Source organism: Castor canadensis, chromosome 1 (genome assembly GCF_047511655.1).
Source record: "Castor canadensis chromosome 1, mCasCan1.hap1v2, whole genome shotgun sequence".
NCBI classification, from domain to species: Eukaryota; Metazoa; Chordata; class Mammalia; order Rodentia; family Castoridae; genus Castor; species Castor canadensis.
In genome coordinates, this window is record NC_133386.1 from 106,056,791 (window position 1) to 106,080,704 (window position 23,914).

Below are 23,914 nucleotides of genomic sequence, written 5' to 3' on the forward strand. Positions count from 1 at the left end.
AACATCGTATTAGTTAACAGGAAATTCTTCTGATACACACAATAAAGGGAAAATGAAAGTAGTTTTTCCAAGTCAATCATGCCACATAGATTCAGCCAAATATGAGTCCAACATATCACAATACAGTCTTACACTTTGCTTTACATCTGTCCTAACAAGACTAATGTTTGGATCTATAGGACAAGAGGTGACATGAAATGGAATTTGGGATCATTATAGCTAGCCTAAGCTTGCTGGAAACTACAGACAAGCTAAATGTTATTATGCACAACCCACAAATCAGAGTAAATGGTAAATCTAGGCCAAACACATGTTTCAAAATAGGCAGTAGTGTTGAGGTTGTTGCCAGCAGTTTCCAAATAACCAATAGCTGGTTGATGGACAGAATCTAGTATACCAAAAGCCCATATTTCCCTTTCTGGTAATTTGACTTGCAAGGACAAATTGCTCAAGTGATCTAAACAATAAATATCATTATTCCTTGTTTAATCTTTTGGAAGTTTCCCATAAGCCTTCAGCATAAACAGAAAAATCTTTCAGATGGAAAAAAGTAAACAAATCTGGTCCTTCAAACTTTTCTGGACTTATCTATCAGTAACTTCTTTTATGTTCTTTTTACTCCCTGAGCTCAGTTTACTATCTCATTCTTTGTCTTTAAGTGCTATCACCTCAAATCAGGATGCTTTTGTGAAAATCTGAACTTCTATGTCACATTTTTATAGACTTCCCCCAGTCTTCCAGTGTATGATTGCTTGCTTCTCCTGTATGTTCTCAAAGCACCTGGGCATAACCCTAATATAACTTTCTCACCTTACTGTAACTAAGTATTTTCCAATAGCTGTGAGTTTCTTGATTTAAAAATAAAGTCTGTTCTAGCCTATATTCACAAAAGGTAAAAATTTTGTCATATGAAAAGTTCTGAATGAATAATAATTCATTAATTTGCCATTCCTGCATGTATACTATCTTTTGAATTTAAAAGAAAATCTTATTGCCTTCAAGTACTTACCCACAGAATGCACTTAACTCAAGGGAGTTTGCATAACTGGGCTTTTATTCTCTCTCAATAAAGCATCTAGAGAGACCTTTGGAAAATCAGTACATTTATGGAAAGATGCTCACGTTCTCTCATAATAACAAAAATGTAAAGTTAAATTATACTGAAGTATCATTTCTGTTCCACCAGATTGTCAAAACCTAAAATTAAAAAAAAAGATAATATATTATGCTAGCACGACTATAGAAAAACAGGTACTCATTCAGCCTAGTAGATGTGCAAAATGATGCAGTCCCTTATGTAAGAAATTCAGCAATAGCTAACAAACCTATATACGCATTTAACCTTTGATGCAACAGTTATACTTTCAGAGTCCTACTTAGAAGAAGGAATTAGCACAAGACCTATCTTATACATATAACTTGAATGAAAATCAATTTTTAAGTTATTCAATACAGAATTATTTGTAGTTCAAGTAGTGGGAACAACCTGAATATCTATCCATAAGAGACTGATTAAACAATGTGTAGTACAGCCACGTAAGACAGTACTATGCACCTACAAATAGAATAAAGATTAGGTTCCATTCTCAGCAAATAGAATGAAGAAGAGTTTGGTGTGTTAGATTTCCACAGTATTGTAAGAGAAAAAGAAAATTTGCAGTTTAATTTGGGATGTATTAGTACTTGGATAGGTTATACAAAAAGTAAATACAAGAAGGATACACAAAAAATAAAATGGTTACCTACAGGGAATGAGACCATTGGAGGTGGGGGGGAGGTGAGCAGTAGGAACTTTTTATGAAATAAAGCTTGATTTTGAAACATGCAATATTTTACTCGGTGAAAATAATAAATGACCAAGGATGAAGGGGAGGGGGAGAGAGCAAATGTGAAAATTGAAGACAATGAACAAGTAACCTAACTATTTGATATATTACATCCACTTGACACTAATTGAATAAAATAATTTTGAGTGTGGTATTCTGACTGCATATATTTAGTAAAACATAAGGGTAAGAATCCAAATAGAAATTGTAAACTTTTTAAATAAATTTTGTGGTATTTTAGCTGTAATTATGAAACATTTTTCATGTGTTATCAGAGAAAATAAATGAGTACACCAGTGCTATTGGGAACTAAGTTTTCACTCTAATTCAAGAGATACAGATATGAAAAGGAGAATGATAAGGGATAATCATAGCATTTTGATTTGAATGAGATTAGTAGGAACAAAGCTTCAAATTCTGTCTGATAAAAAAGCCTAAAATCAATGATACACAGTAGCCACAAGCGCAGCTAGTCTTCAGATTTTAATTCCTAAATATTATTTCTCCCCCAAACTAACTAGGCTTTTGGAAAAAAAGGCTGATTCCAGCTCAGATACATATAAAATACAGTTGGGTCTGGAACATGTTGTACCAGAAAGAAAAGGAACACTTACAAACTAACAGGGTTTTATTAGGACAAAAATCAGCTCTAAAGGCTCTTGATAACCAAATTTGACATAATATCAACATCAGCAAGTCACATCATAGATACTCATGAAAAAAGGAGGGAAGTTCTTCTATAGAGAAGAATGCCAGTTAGCAAATACAGAGGAATTACAAAATTATAAAATCACTATTTTGCAAAAAACCAAAGAACAGTTGATTCAGATGGAAATTTTCAATTATTGCTTAAACTATTGAAAGAAAGATTGTCAGGAAACAATATATGTATTGTCTTAAATTTCATTCCATGGTTTGCTTATTAATTATAAGAAGTGATCCTTTATAATGGAGAAATCTGGCAGCTTCTATATTAACCAGTTGACCAAACTTAGAATAACAAGTGGTTAAATAATTCAACAAGGTAGCTTTATGTTATTCACTTCTTAATGTGATTCAATATAAAATTAAAAATCAGATGATATCAAGAAGATGCTGGAATAGGGAGTCTCAGGCCCAATTCCCTTTCTCATAAAGAACACTAAAAGACTGCTGGAGCCCAGGTTGAACATGGAGCAAACCTCATGAAAGCCAGTAGGAAAATCTATGTCATTCCCTTGCCCTCCACCTGACTCAGCACAGAATACATAGGAGAAAACACCCATCTCCCAGCTTCTCCTTGGAGAAGGAAAGAGAAGACTGAGATGCGCATTCAACCTGCAGACTTTCAAGAAGTTTGCCTTAAGGACTGATTTATATTTGCCTGAATGTAAGAATTGACAAGAAAGGATATAAGTTGTAAGAAGAGAAAGAGTTGGCATGTGCATTCAATATTTAGAATTTGGGGGGAGCTGTCGAAAATTTGGTTTTGCCTATTTCAGAGCTCTGGGGGCTGCTGAGAACAAAGGGGAGTCTGGGTAGCTTGCAGCAGCTCAAGAAAACTTGCAGCAATACAGATGGATACTAGAGCTAGCAAGAGATTATAGCCATGAACCTTCTAATTTACACTCACAAGTTCAGAAAAGATAAATCTACAAAATAGTTTGAGAAGCCTTTGAATCTCTAGCCCAGTTAATGAAGAAAGAAGTAGCTGTTTTTTCAAAGGTTTGTAAATCTCACCACAAAATAAGGCACGAGAAGAAACAGGAAAACATGGCCAATCAAAGTATCAGAATGAATTTCCATAATCCAATCCTAATAAAATTGTAGATAGATGAATCACCTGCAGAAATTCAAAATACCCATCATATAGATGCTCAAAAATCTCAGGAGGAAAATACATGAACATAGTACAAATTTCAATAAAATGAATTGAAGAAAAATTTTGGAACTGAAGAATACAATAACTGAACTGAAAAATTCTCTATAGCAATTCAAAAGCAAGTATAATAAAGTAGATGAAAGAACCAGATAACTCTAAGATAGGTTGTTTTAAATTATAATATCTCTCTTCTTATCAATGAGGGATACATTCCAAGACATTCTTAAGGAACTGCATGTAGTACATATTACCTGTACATATCATGTTTTTTCTTATACATGTCATACAAATTTAAGGGCTTTTTCATCTTCACTAAGTGTTTATCATGCATTGTGCCTATAACTTTTGCAGTATAAGGTACAACAGTAAAACTGGCATGAATTTCTTTTTACTTCCTCACAATTTCATGAAGAAGATTCATTCTAATCATAGATCTTTGCAAATTCAGCATGATTTTTTTTCTTTCCTTACTAAGCTGAGAGTTTTCTCCTTTTACTTCAGAGAAACCTTTATGGTTTCTCTTTGGTATATCAAAAATGGCACCATCATTATTCTTGTGCTTTGGGGCCATTATTTAGGAAAATAAGATTACTTGAATACAAGTATGCAATACCATGACACTAAGTCTGATAATCAAGATGGCTACTTAAGTGACAGATGGACAGGTAACACATACAGCATAGATACCCTAGAAAAGGAGTAATTCATATCCCAGATGGGAGTGGGACAGGATGAGGTTTCATCATGCAACTCATGCTACAATTTAAAGCTTATGAATACTCAGCTACATACAAACCCTTAATCAACAAAGACAACTACATGATAGGGATCACCACATACTTATCAATAATAACACTGAATGTTAACAAAAGACACCAATTGGCAAACTGGATTAAAAAGGAAGATCCAACAATCTGCTGCCCACAGGAGACAGAAATAAGCACTGGCTGACAGTGAAAGGCTGGAAGAAGACCTAACAAGCCAATGGCCCCCAAAAACAGGCAGGGGTAGCAATACTTATCTTGGACAAGGTAGACTTCAAACTTACATTGATCAAACAAGATAAAGAAGGACACTCCATACTAATAAAAGGGGAAATACACAAAAAGGAAATAACAATTATCAACCTATATGCACCCGTCAATGCACCCAATTTCATCAAACATACTCTGAAGTACCTAAAAACATATATAAACTCTAACACAGTGGTAGTGGGAGACCTTAATACCCCCCTATCACCAATAGATAGGTTATCCAAACAAAACCTCAATAAAGAAATCCTACAACTAAATCACACCATAGATCAAATGGACTTAGCTGATGTCTACAGAATATTTCATACAACTTCTGCACAATATACATTCTTCTCAGCAGCTCATGGAACTTTCTCCAAAATTGACCATATCTTAGGGCACAAAGCAAGCTTCAGCAAATATAAGAAAACAGAAATAATTCCATGCATTCTATCTGACCACAATGCATTAAAACTAGTGCAACAAACAACTAAACAACAAAAACAACAGTAAAAAACATGCAAACAATTGGAAGCTGAACAACACATTGCTTATTGATCAATGTGTCATTGATAAAATAAAAGAGGATATTAAAAGGTTCCTGGAAGTTAATGAAAATGAAAACATGACCTACCAGAACCTATGGGACACAGCAAAGGCAGTCCTAAGAGGAAAGTTTATAGCCATGAGTGCATATATTAAAAGGACAGAAAGATCTCAAATCAATGACCTAATGCTACATCTCAAACTCCTAGAAAAACAAGAACCAGCAAACCCCAAAACAAGCAGAAGAAAAGAAATAATCAAAATAAGGCCTGAAATTAATGAAATAGAAACAATAACAAAAAAAATATACAAAGAATCAATGAAACAAAAAGCTGGTTCTTTGAAAAAATAAATAAGATTGACAGACACCTGGCAAACCTGACTAAAATGAGGAGAACAAAAACACAAACCAGTAAAATTAGAAATGCAAAAGAGGAATAACAACAACACCATGGAAATCTAGGAAATCATCAGAGATTACTTTGAGAACCTGTATTCTAATAAATTTGAAAATCTTGAGGAAACGGACAGATTTCTATATATTTACAAACATCCAAAACTGAACCAAGAGGATATCAATCACCTGAATAGATCTATAACACAAAATTAAATTGAAGTAGATATCAAGAGCCTCCCAAAAAAGAAATGTCCAGGACCTGATGGATTCTCTGCTGAATTCTATCAGATGTTTAAAGAACTAATACCAACCCTCCTTAAACTTTTCCACGAAATAGAAAGGAAAGGAACACTGCCTAACTCGTTTTATGAAGCCAATATTACTCTCATCCCAAAACCAGACAAAAACACCTCCAAAAAGGAGAGCTACAGAACAGTTTTCTTAATGAATATTGATGCAACAATCCTTAATAAAATAATGGCAAACCAAATCCAACAACACATCAGAAAGATCATACACCATGACCAAGTTGGCTTCATCTCAGGGATACAGGGGTGGTACAACATACATAAATCTATAAATGTAATGCAGCACATCAATAGAAGCAAAGACAAAAACCACTTGATCATCTCAATAGTTGCAGAAAAAGCCTTTGACAAGATCCAACACCACTTCACGATAAAAACTCTAAGAAAACTAGGAATAGAAGGAATGTACCTCAACATTGTAAAGGATATATATGACAAACTTACAGCCAACATCATACTTAATGGTGAAAAACTGAAACCATTTCCCCTAAAATCAGGAAGGAGACAAGGGTGCCCACTATCCCCACTCCTATTCAACATAGTACTGGAATTTCTAGTCATAGCAATTAGGCAAGAAGAAGAAGTAAAAGGAATACAAATAGGTAACGAAATTGTCAAAATATCCCTCTATGCAGACGACATGATCCCATACTGCAAAGACCCAAAAAACTCTACCCAAAAACTTCTAGACACCATAAACAGTTTCAGCAAGGTGGCAGGATACAAAACCAACTTACAAAAATCATTAGCTTTCTATACACCGACAATGAACAAATTGAGAAAATGCATATAGAAACAATTCTATTCACAATAGCCTCAAAAAAAGTCAAATAACTAGGAGTAAATTTAACAAAGGGTGTGAATGACATCTACAAAGAGAATTACAAACTCCTGAGGAAAGAGATTGAGAATGACTGTAGAGGATGGAAAGATCTCCCGTGCTCACGGATTGGTAGAATCAGCATAGTAAAAATGGCCATACTACCAAAAGCCATCTACATGTTTAATGCAATTCCCATCAAAATCCCAATCACATTCATCATAGAGATTGAAAAATCTACCCTGAAGTTCATTTGGAAACACAAGAGACCACGAATAGCCAAGGCAATACTCAGCAAAAAGAGCAATGCTGGAGATATCACAATACCTGACTTCAAACAATATTACAAAGCAATAGCAATAAAAAAAAGCATGGTATTGGCACAAAAACAGACATGAAGAGCAATGAAACAGAATAGAGAACCCAGATATGAATCCACACAACTATACCTACCTTATTTTTGACAAAGGTGCCAAAAATATACAATGGAGAAAAGACAGCCTCTTCAACAAATGTTGCTGGAAAAGGTGGCTACCCATCTGCAAGAAACTGAAACTAGATCCATGTCTACCACTTGTACTAGTCTCAACTCAAAATGCATCAAAGACCTTAATATCAGACCTGAAACTACAGGAAGGAGCAGGAAGCCCTCTAGATCTAATAGGTACAGGCAAGGACTTCCTCAATAGAACCCCAGCAGCCCAGCAACTAAGAGAAAGGATGGACAAATGGGACTTCACAAAATTAAAAGCTTCTGCACAACAAAAGAAATGGTCTCTAAACTGAAGAGACCACCCACAGAGTGGGAGAAAATATTTGCCAGCTGTACATCAGACAAGGGACTGATAACCAGAATATACAGGGAAATTAAGAAACTAAACTGTCCTAAAATCAATGAACCTATTAAGAAATGGGCAACTGAACTAAACAGAACTTTCTCAAAAGAAGACATTCAAATTGCAAAAATGCACATGAAAAAATGCTCACCATCTCCATCCATAAATGAAATGCAAATCAAAACCACACTAAGATTCCATCTCACCCATTAGAATAGCCATCATCAAAAACACCACCAACAATATGTGTTGGTGAGGATGTGTTCAAGTGTACTCTCAAACACTGCTGGTTAAGAATGCAAGCTGGTGCAACCACTCTGGAAAAAAATTTGCAGGCTTCTTAAAAATCTAAACATACACCTTCCATATGATCCAGCAATCCCACTCCTGGGGATATACCCAAAGGAATGCAACACAGGTTACTCCAGAGGCACCTGCACACCCATGTTTATTGCAGCACTATTCACAATAGTCAAGTTATGGAAACAACCAAGATGCCCTACTACTGATGAATGGATCAAGAAAATATGGTACTTGTACACAATGGAATTTTATTCAGCCATGAAGAAGAATGAAATCTTATCATTTGCAAGTAAATGGATGGAACTGGAGAACATCATTCTGAGCGAGGTTAGCCAGGCTCAGAAGACCAAAAATCTTATGTTCTTCCTCATATGTGGACTTTAGATCTAGGGTAAATGCAGCAATGTGGTTGGACTTGGATCACATGACAAGGGGAGAACACATATGAGAGGTATGGGGATAGGTAGAAAACCCAAAACGTGAAAGCATTTGATGTCCCCACTCCAGAAGAACTAATACAGAAACCTTAAAGCGACAGAGGTTAACATGAGAAGGGGATCAGGAACCAGTGTAAAGATCAGTTAGAGTTGAATCAACATGGGTTGTAACACATTTGTACATGGAAGCAATGCTAGGAATCTCTTTGTATAGCTATTCTTAACTAGCAAAAACGCTTTGTCTTCCTTATTATGCTTATGTCTTTTCTTCAACAAAATTAGAGATAAGGGCAGAACAGGTTCTGCCTGGAAGTGGTGTGGGGGAGGAAGGGGGGTGAGCAGGGGGAGAAATGACCCAACAATGTATGCACATATGAATTAAACGAATAATAAAAAACTAAATAAATAAAAAAATAAAGCTTATGCATCCTTTTATGAATTGTTTACTTCTGGAATTTTTCCATTTGATAATTTCAGAATTTTGCTGACTATAGATAACAAAAACCAGGGGCAATAAAACCATATATAAAGGGGGACTACTGTATCCATCCAAAAAGAAAAGATAACAACAAAAAGAGTGGAGAAAGCCTGAGAGACTTAGGAAACATCATCAATTTGACCGATGAATTAATTATGGAAGTCTCAAAAGGAAAAGAGTGAAGGGAAAGAGGAAGAAATTTTATTTGAAGAAATAATCATTAGAAACTTGCCAAAATCAGAAATGAAATGGATATCCAAATTGAACAAGGTCAACAAACTAATTAGGAAGGACTGATGACATTCACATCAACACACATAATAATAATAAATAAAAATAATTATAAAATATGAAAAGTGAAAGTAGATGATTTTTAAAAGCTGCAAGGGGAAAGTAACTCATTACATATAAGAGAGCCTCCATAAAATTATCAGCATATTTCTCCACAGAAACCTTAGGGTAGAAGGAAGAGGAAAATTACACTAAAAGTGATAAATGCAAAAAAAAAAAAAACTATCAATAAAAAATACTATATCCAGCAATGTCATCCTTTAAAAATGAAAGAAATAAACAAACAAATTTTTGTCCCAAATAAACAAACAAAAACTAAGGGAGTTCATGACCAACATTCTTGTCTTACAAGAAATGGTAAAGGCAGTTCTTCAGGTTCATATGAAATACACTTGACAGTAATATGAAACCACAAGCTCAAATATAATATACAGACAAGAAGACAATAGTGCAGTGTATAAATCACTTTTAGTTATGATATAGAAGATAAAAGACAAAAGTATAAAAATAAGTATAGCTAAAGATATTCTAGTGAACATACAATGTAAAACTGTGTTTTGTGACATACAATATAAAAAATGGAATGGATGGGGAAAGTAAAAGGGTAGAATTTTAATGCAATTGAAGTTAAATTGTTACCAACTTAAAACATCAGCTTATTCTTGTTGACTAGTAGAGGTTTTAGGTAAACTCCATGGTAATCATGAAGAAAATACATAAGATTCATAAAAGAAAATAAGAAAGAAATCAAAGCATATCAGCACACAACTCAATGAAATACAAAGGAAGACAGAGAGGAAAAAGGGGACAAAAACACTATAAGACAGTTGTAATTCCTTTCCTATTATGATTATATGAAATGAAAATGAATTAAACTCCTCAAGCAAAAAAAAGAAACAAGATTCTTCTACATGCTGCCTTCAGTAGACTGCTTTACATTTAATGACAGATATAGGTTGAAAGTGAAAGAACAGGAAAAATATTTTATGCAAATGGTGACTAAAGAGAGAAAGGGTTGCCATATTTTTAACAGAAAAAAAACTAACTTTAATTCAAAATTTCTCACAGAGAAGGACATTATGTAATGATCAAAAATTCAGTTAGCCAGAGAGATGTATCAGTTTTAAATGTATATGCAAGGAACATTAGTGCTTCCAAATATATGAATCAAATATTAACAAAATGAAGGAACAAATAGATAGCAACACAATTATACTAGAAGCTGATAACCTATTTTCAACAATGGATGGAACATCCAGACTGAAGATCAATAAGGAAACAGAACTTGAACAACACTAAGACAAGTGAACCTAACAGACTTATACAGAATATTCTACTAAACAGCAGAAAAATAGATTTTTCTCAAATGAAGACATATGACACTAAGGATCTGCTGTAGAGCATCATACTTACAGTTAACATTACTGTAGTACACACTTAAAATTTTAAGGGGATAAATGTCCTGTTAAGTGTTTTTAACACACTTTTTAAAAATATCTTTCTGTACTCTTGATAGTACATTTTTTCACATTAATCTAACCATGAAGAAGCAACTAAACAAATCCAAGCACTGACATATTCTATAAAACAAATATTCTAGAATTTTCAAAAATTGTATTTTATATTTTAAAAGTATTATTATAGTTTTAAAGAAACTATTAAACATAATAACCTAATGTAATTTATAAACCTAAGGCTTCCTTGAAAACAGAATTTTTAAAAATATACATCTATAAAATTATTTTTATACTTATTATTTCTGAGTAACAAAATATACCAAATGCACAGTGGTTTAAAAATATTCATCATTTTATGATCACTTATGGTTTCTGTAGGTCAAAATTCAAGAATGGTGTTACTATGGGTGCAAGTTTCTTATGAGGCTGCAGTCCAGGTGGCTGAAGCAGCTATAAGCTGGGGAGATATTTGCTCCTCACATTTCAGTTTTGGCTCTCAGCAGAACTGTATGTTTCTCTGAAGGTCATATGGTACTGCTTTCAAGGAAGGTGTTAGTCCAGTTACACAGATAGTTGGATAATTGGGATTGGGCCTTCTGTTTTCAAAGACAAGTGAGTTTGTCAAAGCTTTTCTTTCTAAACCAGTGTGACTTGTGTTAAATAGTGCTTATTGGTCAGCAGTCACAGCCAGCTATGGAGCCAGTGAGCAGTGTGAGTCCTGGAACAACAGACGAAGGACATGCTCCTGCTGAGGTTCCTCTGTGCCGCCATGCCATTCTCTATATATAAAATGTCAATAATCATGTAATAATAATAATAATAGAGGTCTCTTTTATGAGAAATTAGAACTTAGTCAACATTTGAAATCAAGGTTTCAAAAAGTATTATCAGCACACAGCAATGCTTATTGCAGCTGGCATCAATAAAAGGAACACCCTTCGTGTAAGGTTCTCTATCCATAGCAAAACTGAGGCTGTGGCCTTTGTCTGGAGTAAACAGGACAGATGCCAGGTAGGCCTCGCTAGGTATCTTTTGTAGCCAAGTCATGATTCTGGGATCACTGTTTTCCCACTTGGCAAAGCTTTAAAAATCTTCATAGCCTATAACACTATGATCCCACTTCTATAGGAAGTAACTCTTTCACAAGAAAGAGCATTAAATACAGAAAAAGTATTAATTGTAATAGAAAAAAGCTGAATGTCCAACCAAAGACAAACTTTGAAATAAATTATATCTACTTAGTAGTTATTATGCATATTTTTTAATTTATGCCTATGAATAGTTTGGTAATAAGTTATGAAATATATATTATGTATAAAAAGAATATGAAATTGTACATAAAGTGCCAAAATTTTGTGCAAAGAACTATACAAAAATAATGAAAAGATACACATCTTTAGATGTTGACAGTTGGGTTTTTTTTCATCTTGCTTTTCTATATTTTATAATTTTCCTTTAATGAGATTCCATCACTTTTCCTAACAAGAAAGGTAAAGCACTGATTTTAAAAGTGCTAACATAAGGGCTGGAGCCATGGTTCAAAGGCTAGCAAGCATGAGGCCTGAGTTCAAACCCCAATACTGGGGGCAAAAAAGTGCTAACATAAGAGTTCTTGGTATACAAAGAATGATTAACCTTGTCTAATAATGAATTAAAATTTATATAAATTATTTTAAGAGAAAATATTAAGGGATTCAGTTAAGCGGTACTTTTGAGAATTTAAAGGATCTTTTTACTTAAATTTCAAAACATTAATACCTTCTAAAAGCTCATGAAAGAAGAGGTAAATATTAACAGTAACATTTCAGCTATCTCTAATTCTACTTTCTCCTTCTAATAACTAAATCGGCTGCAGCTGAGAACAAGGAACTAAACAAGAAAGGATCTGCAAAAGGGAGAGGAAACCAAAGGGACCCCTTTGTGCCATGCTGTTTTACACGACCATATTTATTTTTGAAACAACCTTATTAGGTTATTTTACATATATGTTATCTTATTTAACCTTAACAGCAATCCTGTGAGGTATTTTATATATGAGGAAACTGGGGTTTGAAAACAGTACATAACTTAGCCTGGCCCAGGGGTGGGTGTGAGGGGGACCACTCATACCTGCAATCCTAGCTGATCAGGAGGCAGAGATCAGGGGGATTGTGGTTTGAGATCAGCCATGGCAAACAGTTAGCAAGACCCCACTCTCAGCCAATAAAAAACTGGACATGATGGTGCATGCATGTCATTCCAGCTATGTGGGAAGCATGAATTAGGGGAACAGAGGCACAGGAAAGCCTGGGCATAAATGTGAGGTCCTATCTCAAAAATAACAACAACAAAAAGGACTGGGGGCATAGCTCTAGAGGTAGATCACCTTCCTAGCAAGTCCAAACTCCAGATTACATAATTTGACTAACGGGAAACAAACAGAAAAAGTTCTGACTTACATTCCTTTGGGTATATCTCTAGGAGTGGAATTGCTGGATCATATGGCAGTTCTATTTTTAGTTTTTTAAGAAGCCTCCACACTGTTTTCCATAGTGGTTGTACTAATTTATATTCGTAACAACAGTATGTAAGGGTTCCTTTTTCCTCCATATCCTCACCAACATGTTGTTTATATATATATTTTTATTGTTGTTGTGCTGGGTGGGTGTACATTGGAGTATTTACAAAGGTTCCTAAAATACATCAAATAGATCATATTTGAATTCACCCCCTCCACTGCTCTCTTTCATCCCCCCTTCTGATTTATGTTCTTAATGATAACCATTCTAACCGGAGTGAGGCAGAATCTTGACATGGTTTTGATTTGCATTTCCTTTATGGTCAGGGATGTTGAGCACTTCTTCAGGTGCTTTTTGGCCATTTGGACTTCTTCTTTTGAAAAAGCTCTGTTCAGTTCATTTGCCTATTTCTTCATTGGGTCATTGATTTTTGGGGAGTTTAGTTTTTTGGGCTCCCTGTATATTCTGGTTATTAAATCCTCATCAGATATATAGCTGGTAAAGATTTTCTCCCACTTCATGGGCAGCCTCTTCAATTTGGTGACCATTTCTTTTGTAATGCAGAAGCTTTTTAGTTTCATGTAGTCCCATTTGTCAATTCTGTCAAGAGAAAGTTGCTGAGACATTTGAGTTCTATGTAGGAAGCCCGTTGCCTAGGTCTATGAATTCCCATTGTGTCCCCTACTCTTTCCTGCACTAGCTTCAGTTTCAGGTCTTATATTAAGGTCCTTAAGCCACTTTGAGATGAAACCATATAGGATGAAAGACATGAATCTAGATTCAGTTTTCTGCATAGAGATACCCAGTATTCCCAGCAACATTTGTTTAGAAAGCTGTCTTTTCTTCATGGTAAGTTTTTGGGAACTTTGTTAAAAATCAGGTGGGTATAGCTCTGTGGATTCATATCTGGGCCTTCTATTCTGTTCCACTTGTCTTCATGTCTGTTTTTAGCCAGTACCATGCTGTTTTTATTGCTATGGCTTTGTAGTGTAGTTTGAAATTGAGTACTGTGATACCTCCAGAGTTGTTCTTTTGCTCCATATTGCCTTGGCTATTCACAGTCTTTTGTGCTTCCAAATGAAGGAATGTTAAGTCAGGTTACAATAAAGGTACCTGCACATCCATGTTTATTGCAGCATTTTTCACAGTAGCTAATCTATGGAAACAGCCAAGATGCCCCACTACTGATGAATGAATTAAGAAAATGTGGTATTTTTTACAATGGAATTTTATTCAACCATAAAAAAGAATGACTTTTTTTTTTTTTTTTTTACAAAATCAGAAAACAGGAGGGCACAACACTTCCTGTCTGGTGGGTTGGTAACAATGGGATGAGGGAGGATGTGAGTAAAAGGTTTAGTAGGGTGAATATAGTGCAAATACTGTGTGCACATGTATGTAAATGGAAAAATGATACCTGTTGAAACTATTCCAGGAATGGGGGTAAAGGAGGGGATAAAGGAGAGTGGTGGAGGGGGTGGAATTTAACTATGATACATTTGATATATCGTAAGAACTTTTGTTAAATGCCATAATGTATCCCCAGAACAACAATAAAAAATTTTTTTAAAGAAAGAAGAAATTCTGCATTCTTTATACGGACACTGGGCTCCACTGAGAGCCTTGTATGGCATCATTTTTAAACAGAATTTATCCGCACTTCTTAGTTGGTTTTCTCATTCTAAAGAACATATGTAAAAACATCAGCATATGAGAGAAAGGAAAAGAAGAATGCTAAAACAACAGCAGTAGGAAATGAAAGCTGACAAAAGAAAAAAGTAGTGAAAAGCAGCCAAAGAATTCAAAAAGCATAGCTGTATGGTGCCATGGAACTATTTCATGATGACATACAGCCATCCATAATGCTGAGGGAATCATGCTCAATACTTCACTTTCCATATCCTCAGAAGTATAGGTGGAATATAACAATTATTTTCCAAAGAAAACATTCTAGCTCTCTACCTCAAGTGTTCTCAACAGATGAGGTGTTTCTTTTGTTTTATTTTTTTAGTATTTGAAAATCCAGTAGAAGATTTACAAACACAAGATGATTTCTAAAACTGAGGCCCCTCAGAAGAGGCAATATCCAGATTCAGAACTTGCTCGTTGCTTATCTTCCAAAAAACTGAAGGATAGACTTAACAGCTATTTGGTTTTATTGATAGGCTTTGAAATATTTTGCTAGCACAACTTAAAAGTGGAGTTGAAGCATCAACTGAAGCTTTCTATGCTACTGTGGTTTAAATTGAATGCTGTGCTTTGTATAAATATAATTTTTGTGGTTTAACTTAGGCTGTTCTCTGTGGTCTTCCCATATAATGGGAATGCGTCAGAAGCACAGCTTCATTTCCTGTGTAGGCTGGAAACTGTTAACAGCAAAGTTTGGAGACCGTCTGAGTGAGCTCTTTGCCATATGTTAAACTAAACTTGATATGAAAAATCATTTCGGTTTCCCATTTCCCAGAGCATTAAAAAGAAAAAAGCAGCTCAGTCTTTATAAATATAAAAAGCATCTGTCTGCACAGGAAATTCTACTCTGTTATTTTGCAAATGATCCCTACTTATATTTACAAGAGAAATCAGATCCAATGAACTATATAGGAAGTAATGCACCGTTTTGTTTAAAATTTTGAAATACATATTTATAATTCTGTACAGCTAGCTGGACTGTGAACTATCTTTGTACAGAGATCTCAACAGTGCTGCCCAGCATGGTCCTAACGCATTTATGTTTCCAAATGAAAGGAGATGGAATATTTTGATAGCATACTGCTAACTTAAACATTTCTAGCAGATGTAATTTTTGTGTTTGTATGCTCCCACCACCATTTTCAACTCAGGAAGACTCATGAGCATTCACAAAAATGCTTGGCACAGTCTCATTATAATTTTGCACTTCTTTACTCTATGAGCCTCAAAAATATTCTCCTTGAGGTCTCTTACCCAGGTATAAATGTCTTTCAGTTAATCTTCAGTAGACCTTTAAGAATCTCTTTCTGTGACTGCCTTTTGGCCCACCTCCCTGTTGTTACCTATAATTTTGTCATTTCTTTTGCTCTGAACCAGCTTATTCTAAAAGCCATCCCTTAGTTTCACACCATTCCATAGCGCTCAAAAGAAATGCATGACCAGAACTCTGATCAAACATTGTACTTTACAAAGGTCTTCATGCTACTTTTGTAACAGCCCATATTTTACCAGCAGTCCTCTCTCAGACCTGACTATATACTCTTTCTTACTTTTCCAACTCAGTATTCCAGTGTTTATCCTCAATTTCATTGATTGTTTTCTTACTCCCTGACATATCAAAGACTTTTAAAAGAACCTCAGTCTTTTCATCTAACAGCCTCTTCATGGCATTCCCAGCTAAATAAATTAACTGTGAAACCATTAATTTTTCTCTAGATTTCTTTTCTTTTTCTCTCCTTTATCTTGCTTTTCATTCATTTTCATTCTTTTAGTGACTTAAGTCTCTTCTTGCTCTCAATTCACTTATTTTCGTTCCTTTATCCAAAATCATATTAAAATCATATATTAATAGTTACAAGTCATCCATCCTCAAGAAGTGCCTACATTTAATAATTTCTCTGGTTTGAAAGTTGCCATCTCTTTTTCTCCAGTGCGTGCACGAATCTGTTACCGCAATTTACAATTGCTGGTGATCTCTGGCAAGAAAGCCTGATATATTTTTTAGTATGACAACTGAAAAAGAAATTCTAATCAAAATAAAAGAATAATATAAGAATGAAAAGAAAATTTACATGCAGAAACAACACTTTTGGTTAGCTGTATATGAAAATAATGACTTTTGATATGAAAGGGAAAACTAGGTAAACTTACAACCTTGATAGTTATGGGGCATTTACAGAAATCTTCAGAGTAAATGGAAAAGTTAACATTTGTTCATATACAAGCTGTTTGAAAACAGTTTAAAAATCTAAATAAATGTACAAAAATCTTGTCTAAAGAAAAAACTACATATCAAAAGTAAAAACTAAAAAGAAACAAAAATGTGAAAAGTATAGAACCATCATAAAAAGCGTCTCTCATGCGCAGGTAACTCGGTCCTCTACTTGGGAGACTGAGATTGGAAGGATCACCCTTGGCAAAAAGTTTGGGAGACCCCATCTCAAAAAAAATAAAAGTGGGCGTAGTGTTTCACAAATGTTATTTCACCTTCCCTTTGGCAGGAAGCATAAAATAGAAGGATCATGGTCCAGTCCTGCTGAGGCATCAATGTGAAACCCTATCTCTAAAATAACCGGAGCAGAAAGAACTGGAGGCATGGTTCAAGTGGTAGAGCACTTGTCTAGCAAGCGCAAACCTCTGAGTTCAAACACCAGTACTGCCAAAAAAAAAAAAAAGTCTGTTGTGAGCTGGCGATGTAGCTCAATACTAGAGCACCTTGAAGCTCAGTGCTAGATCACTTTGCCTAACATGTGCAATACCTGGTTTAATGTCCAGAACCAAAAGAAAAAATGAAATATCTTCTGCCATGAATAAATATACACGAAATATTAAAAACCTGCCACTGTAATGCCAATATTTGGCTGTCCACTTTATGCTCCTTCCTTTACAACACAAATCTTTGAGATATAGTATCTTTTCAGCAAAAGGATTAAAATGGTTCTCCTAGATAAAAATTTTACTCTTACCTAACAGACTAGGAAACTCCAGCTATAAGCCCTCCTTAATAAATGGTGAAGGTAAACTATATTTCTGTGATAACTGATAACAACCCCAGCTGAATGGTTTTCTTCTGTCTGTTCCTGAGGATGTGGAGACATCATAATTCTCTCAGCCTGGATCTGTGTAGGAAAAGAGCTTGACACCCATTGAAACCAGAAATCCCACTGTGAATTGGAAAGCCTCTGAGAAAAGACTCAATATAAATGCATATTCTTTGCGTGGAATTGTTTTCCCATGTTTACAGGTATCTATCAGTCTTTTTGTCTGTAGTTCAGTCTCAGGTGGCTAGAGACTGAGTAGGTGGTGTATGCTTCCCTACACTCTGTTTTGGTCAAAGCACTGCACATCCTTACACACTTGTGCATCATTATGCTCTATTAGCTCTAGAAAAATGTTCATCATTTAAAAGCCCAAAGCTTTTAGCAATTTTTATGGTATAATTCTGAAATATTTAATTTAATATTTAACTTAATTTAATGTTTAATTTAAAATAATTAATTAGCCTATTCCCTACATACTTTGTAATACAAAGCATTTAACAAGATAAATTCTTTTAAGTGTTTCTTCTTAAATTACTTCCGTTTTTCCTTAAAAAAAAAAAAAAACTCAAGTAAGCTTCAAAACTTTGGGGGTCATGCTCATGTAATAAAAGACCTCTAGTCACTTTGGTAATACAATAGTTTCAATAAAGTAAGTATAAATCCTGTCTCATGTAATAATCACAATACTGGACTTCATTCAAGATTAAAATTTCTCCTCATCCCTTATCTTACAGTCTATTGCAAGAAAGAAGCCTTCAGTGGGAATTGAGGCTTTGTCTCTATCTACTGCCTTATATCTCTGATTAACAGTGGTTTCTAAACTGTCAAAGGTCAAAATGAGGGAAAGTAGAGAAGAATAGTAAAGGCCAAATAAACTTCTGTTTTAACCAATTCTTGCATGAGAAGGAAGGAAGGAGAGAGGGAGGGAGGGAAGGAGGGAGGGAGGAAGGAAGAAAGGAAGGAAGAAAGGAAGGAAGGAAGGAAGGAAGGAAGGAAGGAAGGAAGGAAGGAAGGAAGGAAGGAAGGAAGGAAGGAAGGAGAAAAGAAGAAATCTTTCTGGAGCAGATATTTAGAAAAGTAGAAACTTTATCATGAGATGAAGGAGACTTTTTCTCTTCTTAACCTTCTTCCTCCATCCCCAGTTACCCACTTATCCTCCCTAATAAGGCAAATTTTCTTATTCAACAGGCAGTATTCTCTAAACATTGATACTTAATGAAACCATTTATAAAAAACCCTTGGAATTGTTTCAAAATTCCAATGTATCTTAGGCTTACCTGATGTGATAATAATATATAAGCAAAGGTTTTTTTAAATTTTTTCTATAAGTCATGATGCAATTTTGTTTAGTCAATACTGAATAAGCATTTCAATTTCATAACCACAAGTCCCTGTATCTCTTCTGTGCAGTTCTAAGTTGTTGCTATGTGGTAAGCTTGACTTTCTAGAAAGAAAACAATGATAAATTCTAGTTCTTTTTTTTTTTGCTGGCTCACCTAATTTCTAAAATAATTTACTTTGAGAATGTATAACTCCTCATTAAAGACATATATTACTGATGGACTGGCTTATCTTTAAATAAGTTATTTAAAAGAATTTATAGTTTAAAGTAACAACAAATTATAAACCATATGTAAAACACTATCTACAAATTACTTTTTAAAATATCTCCTCTAGTTAGAATCTTTTGCAAACTTGCTACGTTTTATACCCAGAGTTAGGTACCTCTATGATGGTATTTTCTCACTATACTGGGGAAAGTCCCTCCACCCACAAGCACCTTTGGCAGTAGGTGGTCTCCAGCTTTGCTGACTCCTAAAGGTTTAATTTTTTAATACATATTTCTGGTCTTTGCACATTTCTGCAGAAATGCCTTGCTAGGTATCTTGCTTTTAATTAAGTCTTTCTTAGCTAACTCTTGCATCTGGGTTGGTCTTTTCAACTGCATAACCATGGAAAATCTACCTCACTATGGTACCTTTATGCCAAACTTCATTTCTTAAGATGTCTTGTTTTAATCAAAACAGTTATGTGCAGCTTTTTTAGGCAGTCAAGCACTGGTATTTTCTCTCTCATAAAGGGATAGTCACCTGGATTGCTCTGTTAATATCTAGCAAGTGTTCATTCTTCAGTATTGTTCTTTCTTATCCTTTGAGTGTTAACTGTACTAAATTGACAGTCCCAAGTCATGCAGTATTTTATGAAACACTTGATTAGAGGGGCTACCTTAAAATAAATAAAAGCAAATTTTTAAATGGTTTTGAACATTTAGAAATTTAGCAAGCTGATCTTTGTGATTACTTAAATTCAGTTCATTTATATATAAGCCAAAGTCAGATATTCATGTTGGTCTATTTTCTTGAAGCATTCTTTAAAAATTTTGACAAGTCTTTGAAGTAGAATTCAACAGCTTTAAAGACACTTAATTTAATTTTCTTTTTATATCTTTATCATGCTATGGTGAAAATAAGAATATTTTCATTGCAAAGTTTAATATAACCTTTGTGCTATATTTCTGCTTTTAAAAAGGATTTCTCTTAATCATTTTTAAATCCATCTTAAACTATAAATGTATTCATTATTCTGTCACTCTATGAGTCTAATGGAAGAATAACATCTGTTGTCTGGTCTCTAAATAACTGCAATAGGGGTTTTCAGAGTAATGTAGAGAAAGTTTCAGAACAGCACAAGCCACAGACACAATGCAAAATTAATTGAAAATTGGTGATCTTAGAGTTGGAGACACTTTTATGGCATGTAGACACTTTTATGGCATGTAAACACTTGTTCAGAAGCTAAAATAACAGTGATTCATTAATCCAATAGAATTTCCTCTTCTGGCATCTAACAGAAATGATAATTGATTATCAATCATTACCTTATAATAAAAGGGCTGAAGTTTGCAATTCTGAATGTATAGCCAGAAAAATTATGTGAGAGATATAAATGTTATAAAAAAAAAAGACAAACCACTTCAAGCTAAATTGTTTTAAATTATGTTGACCTCATCCCTGTACCTTTGAAACCTGTCCCTAATTAAGAGCAATTGATTCACTCTTCCATCTTTCTCCTAAAGGCTATCAGATCTCAAACTCGAAATGTTAAGAGCTCCTTGCCAAATTATTCTGCAATTGGGCTTCCCTTTGAGATTCTTAAATGATGACTAAGGCACAAAACAGATAAATAAAATAGTGTTCAATGAATCTAACCTTAAAAATTAAAATGACATCTTGTTCCCATTGGAGAAGGTGGTAAAATTGAAGTACTTTTTGCCATAAAACCATTATAGCACAAAAACTTGGAAAAGCTGAGACATCAAAGTGAGATCTGAGAGGGGCCACCTTGCCAAAACTTCAAGTTTCTCATCCACATCCAGAATAAAAAGGTCAATTTTCTGGAAATTAAGACTGTGAAGAAGACATTTTGGAAAGATTGTGCTGCATGGTAAGCATGATGCCCATGGGAGGGCAGGGGCATGAGTATCTACTGCACTGCTCAGCTCAGCTCTGGCTTCAGGATTACTGGAACCCTCAGAGGACTTGACAGGTGTTCACTGGAGCAGGGGGACATAACTGACAAAATGAAAATATGAGAGATGAGTCAAGTGGTCCATGTTAGAAGAGGGAGACACATCTAGGAATTATATGCTCTCTTTTTCAAAGGCAAATCAAAGGTCCCTAAATCTTAGAGCCCAGATGGAGCCCTACTCAGAAGAGAGCCTAAAAGACACTGGGGAATATGCTGGCCATATAAGGCGAAATTGCATTGGTGAGGTCCAACTGCAAATTACAAATATCTTAGGTGGAGATAACACAAGCAACCTTACGGCAGTATCATTCAAGCAGTAATTCCCTGCATCCCTTTTCCTCCTGTACCTTCATGCCCCAAATAGTAAGAGATCATAAACTTCAGTAAGCAAGAATAAAAGAATAATAAAATCACTCACTGGAGAAGAGTGAATCTCTTCCCACTGTCTTGCAGATTCTCTCCTGCACCAGGCCCTAGTTGGGTGAGAAGAAAAGATTTAATACTTCAACAAGCTTGGAGATGTGATTATTTCCTGGACCAGAAAGTTTATACTACTAAATCAAGGCTGTGTTAGCAACTTAAAGCTACATAAGAACTTTGGTCACCTAAGAAACTAGGAGCTGGGCTCACGCCTGTAATCCTAGCTACTTGGGAGGCAGAGATCACACCTGCCTAGCAAGTGTGAGGCCCTAAGTTCGAACCACAGTACCACTAAAAGTAAAAAGAAATGAAACTAGGGAGGCCCTTTTGCCTGTCCTGTCCTTCATCCCAGTTGATAAATGGGAAACCAACACACCAAACAAATTTTAAAGGAAGAGTAGAGAAAGCAGTAAGTTTGGTTTAATTATTATATCCCTGAATTCTGGTTTTTTAATATCTAAGTACACAATGATTTTTAATTTAAATATTGTTTTATTAAGATATTTTATATTAACATTTTACACTATGAATTCCCTTACAAAATATAAGATTTTAAAAGATGAAATAAATTATATTTCTAAATGTCTTGGTAATGACAATGACCTCTTATTAAAATTAATACATATAAATTCATGTTTAAATATTTTTCTTGAAAATTCTGAAATCAGGGTGTCTACTCTCTTCCAGTCTGATTACACCAATGCTGTTTTCATCTCATTACATGGCTGATAATAGCTCCTGCTAGAAATAGGACAAGTATTGGCTCTGTCCCTTTCTTGTCTTTTACTTGCACTTTGTTTATTAGTATTACCTATGAATCATCATTTCTTAAGAATTTAGTTAAGATACTTGGACATTTTGTACTACAATGCTAAAACTAGAAAATGTAACTTGTAATCTGTGTAACTGGGCTTTCATAAACTGCCATGTATCATAATGCACTGCAAGGTAAGTGTATTACACAGCTTTGCTGGCAATCACTTTAGAATCCTCTGCATTATGGAACTCTCTCTCTTTCTTCAGGGTTGCCTAATACCAGAAGAGAGATTACTGGAAAACCAAAGAAGTTAATGATTCAAAGACCCTCAGTTTCTTTCTTTTTTTTTTTTTCATTTATTCACATATATTACATCGTTTGGGTCATTTCTCCCCCCTGTCTCCCTCCCTCACCGTCTCCCCTCCCTCACCACATAGCTTCTAGGCAGAACCTGTTCTGCCCTTATCTCTGATTTTGTTGAAGAGAAGACATAAGCATAATAAGGAAGACATAGCATTTTTGCTAGTTAAGGATAGCTATATAAAGAGATTCCTAGCATTGCTTTCATGTACAAATGTGTTACAACCCAGGTTGATTCATCTCTAACTGATCTTTACACTGGTTTCTGATCCCCTTCTCATGTTGACCTCTGTCTCTTTAAGGTTTCTGTGTTAGTTCCTCTGGAGTAGGGACATCAAATGCTTTCATGTTTTGGGTGTTCTCCCCTTGTCATGTGATCCAAGTCCAACAACATTGCTGCATTTGCCCTAGATCTAAAGACCGCATATGAGGGAGAAAATACAATTTTTGGACTTCTGATGTTCTCAGAATGATGTTCTGCAGTTCCATCCTTTTACTTGCAAATGATAAGATTTCATTCTTCTTCATGGCTGAGTAAAATTCCATTGTGTATAAATACCACATTTTCTTGATCCATTCATCAGTAGTGGGGCATCTTGGTTGTTTCCATAACTTGACTATTGTGAATAGTGCAAAGACCTTCACTTTCAAGGGCCCCTGCCACAATTTATTTGAAACTACTATTTCTTCCCACTACCATTTTCCCATTTATCAAACATGGCTTCATGTCAGATGGACATGCTGACAGTTCAACAGCAGGCATTTTTGTGAGTCTAAGTGGAAGTAGAATGGGATGTATTTAGTTTAGGCTCACAATGTTTATTTTTACCAATTTTTTTTAGTGTTGGAGATGGAATCCAAGGCCTCACACTTGCTAGGCAAATACTCTACCACTTGAGGTATGCCTCCAGCTCTTTAGTTTTAATTAATTTTTAAGATGGTATATCACTGACTTTGCCTAGGCTGCCTTCTAACTCATGATCCTCCTGCCTCTACCTCCCAAGTAGCTAAGATTACAAGAATGTGCCACTACAACTTTTTTTTCAAT

At 34.9% G+C, this 23,914-nt stretch overlaps 1 long non-coding RNA gene across 6 annotated transcripts in view; it reads right to left on the bottom strand.

Annotated features, from left to right (window-relative positions):
• LOC109676947 (uncharacterized) overlaps positions 1-23,914 on the bottom strand; it is a 138,657-nt gene that overhangs the window by 39,913 nt on the left and 74,830 nt on the right. For 5 of the 6 annotated variants that reach the window (XR_012449979.1, XR_012449974.1, XR_012449975.1 and 2 more), the window contains one exon: positions 21,748-21,802. This is a non-coding gene — a long non-coding RNA (uncharacterized lncRNA). Of the gene's footprint in view, positions 1-1,009; positions 1,198-21,747; positions 21,803-23,914 lie in introns of all 6 variants that reach the window. The other variant, XR_012449980.1, reaches the window with a different exon arrangement.